This window comes from Emys orbicularis, chromosome 12 (assembly GCF_028017835.1).
Source record: "Emys orbicularis isolate rEmyOrb1 chromosome 12, rEmyOrb1.hap1, whole genome shotgun sequence".
Lineage (NCBI taxonomy): Eukaryota > Metazoa > Chordata > Testudines > Emydidae > Emys > Emys orbicularis.
The window spans coordinates 34,070,276-34,072,812 of record NC_088694.1 but is presented as its reverse complement, the minus strand read 5'-3'; the positions used below and the strand labels follow the sequence as shown (position 1 = coordinate 34,072,812).

Sequence of the window (2,537 nt, the reverse complement as noted above, 5' to 3'; positions counted from 1 at the left end):
GGCTCTAAGGGAGCAATCCCCGGCTGGCCTGCTCTGGCCTTTGCTGAGCAGGAGATCAGACTAAAATGACCAGAATGGACTGATTGCACCTTAAAAGCTATGACTCTCCGAGCTCCCCTCCCCTCAGGAAGAATGGGTTAACAGGGAAGCATGACTCTTGCAGGGTGGAGAGAAGGTGGGTGGGGAGGATTTTGAGTCCAAGGACCCCTCTCTCTCCTGTCCCCTGCTCAGATGAGTAGAAAAGAGCACAGTGAAAACCACAGTGATCTCCTTGGGGCACAGACCATTCCTCTCCCCTCTCTGGAAACAGCCCAGGACTGAGCAGTGCACCTACACGCTAGTAATAAACCATAAACCTTAAACATCGGCAAGGAGTCTACAGTGAGACAGAGATAGGGCTTGTTAAGAACCCCACATACAGAGCTGAACAAAGGAAGGCAGCCTGCAGTGTGCAACAGCAACTCATATTGGTCCTATAAAGCCCATGAAGAATGATACAGATTCTTGAGTACCAGCCCCCGGCGCCCGGTCCGTTCACTTACTATTTATTAGATAGTGACAACTTTTCAGTAACAGCAAATTCCAAGAGAACATTGAATTTTGATTAAACAATTTTTTCATGGAAAATTTCTCCTTCCCTCACAGATGTTGATTTTCTTTTCTTTTCTTTTTTTTTTTTTTTTTGCCAGAAAACTGAAAACACCGCAGCCAATTATTTTTCCAGTTTCCAGCTGAAAGTTTTTAAATTCCGCCTGCCAAAAAACAAGATGTTTTCATTTTCCAGGTTTTCGTGTCTTTGTTAAAAGTCAAAATTTCCTGCCAACCCCCCAAATATATTTTCAAACATCTCTATTCTTTATAAATATGTATATGCACAAGCATGTCATTCATACAGCACTTTTGTATCGGGGCCACTTGGCCCTGCTGCTTTGACAACAGAAACCTAATGGATTGATCCTCATTTCATTCAACTAATCTGGATTCTTTCTAAGGGTCACAGATCTCCTCACAGCATTTATCAAAGCCTCTTGAACTCTCTGTTTCTCAGGCTGTAGATGAGCGGATTGGCCAGGGGCGTCAGGACTGTTCAGGGCTCTCACGGTGCCGGATTTCGGTACCATGTAGACAATCATTATGGTCCCATAGAAAAGTGCCACCACAATGAAGTGAGAAGAGAAGGTGGAAAAGGCCTTTTGCCTCCCGCTGGTGGACGGGATTCGCAGGATGGTCACAATGATACACACGTAGGATGTCAGGGTTAATAGAAAAGGGGAAACTGCATCTAGGAAGGAAAATATATAAAAAACTGGTGTGATCTGGCTGGTGTCGCTGCAGGAGAGTTGAATCAGTAGGGTGAAATCACAAAAGAAATGGTCAATTTCATTAGGGCCGCAGAAAATTAACTGTGGCATAAGACACATGAATATTGTACAAGCTAGAAATCCACTTATCCAAGACCCAGCTGCTAGCTGGAGGCACAGCCGGCCATTCATAAGGGCTCCATAGTGCAGCGGTTTGCATATGGCTAAATACTGATTGTAAGACATCACTGTCAGGAGATAACACTCTGTAGTTACCAGAGAACCAAATAAAACCAATTGTGTGATGCAGCCCTCCACAGAAATGGTTCTGTCCCCAGTCAGGAGACTGACCAGCAGCCTGGGCAGGATGGTGGAGGTGTAGCAGGTCTCCAAGCAGGACAAGTTCCCCAGGAAGAAGTACATGGGGGTGTGAAGGTGCTGATCAGCCACAACTAGCACCATGATGAGGAGGTTCCCCACCATGGTCGCAATGTAGATCACTAGGAAAACCAGGAAGAGAAGGATCTGCAGCTCGGGGAGATCCCCAAACCCCAAGAGGATGAATTCCGTGACGAACGTTTGATTTTCCCCTTCTCCTTTCTCCATGAGATGCATCCTGTGACAGTGAAAAAGTAATTAGCATCAAAAGCTTTGCCTATACTAGGAAATTGGGTCGATTTCCATCATTTGATCCCCTAAGAGCTCCCACTGCAAATGGAGAGCTGGGTTTATATTCTCTCACACCAGAGCAACTGCTTCAGGAGCTGGAGACTCCACCACTTCCCTTGGTGGTTTGTTCCAATGGATAATCACCCACACTGGCAACAGACTGCGCCTTAATTCCCATTGACGTGTGTCTGGGTCTAGCACCCAGCCCTTGGCTCTAACTGTGCCTGTCCATGGGCGATGAAAGAGCCCTTTGGTAACCAGTTGTTTCTCCTCACGAAGGTGCTGAGACCTCTACTCAAGTCACTTCTCCTTGACACACCGAACAGACCCAGCTCTTTAAGTCTCCCACTGGAAGGTATTTCCTCCAGCCTGCAGATTGGTTTTGTGGCTCTATTCTGCACCCTCCCCAATCTCTCCACGTCCCTTTTATACCGTACTCCCAGCCCTGCACACGGTATTCCAGTATTGGTGTCACCAGGGATCTGTGCAGAGGTAAAATCCCCTCCCTGCTCCTGTTCTCTGCTCCCCTGTTTATACAGCCACGGACGGTGTCAGCCCGTGTCCCAC

General features: G+C 47.1%; 1 pseudogene; it reads right to left on the bottom strand.

Annotated features, from left to right (window-relative positions):
• Positions 1 to 971: 971 nt before the first annotated feature.
• Positions 972 to 1,925, bottom strand: LOC135886716 (olfactory receptor 11A1-like; annotated as a pseudogene).
• Between the last annotated feature and the right edge of the window lie 612 nt (positions 1,926 to 2,537).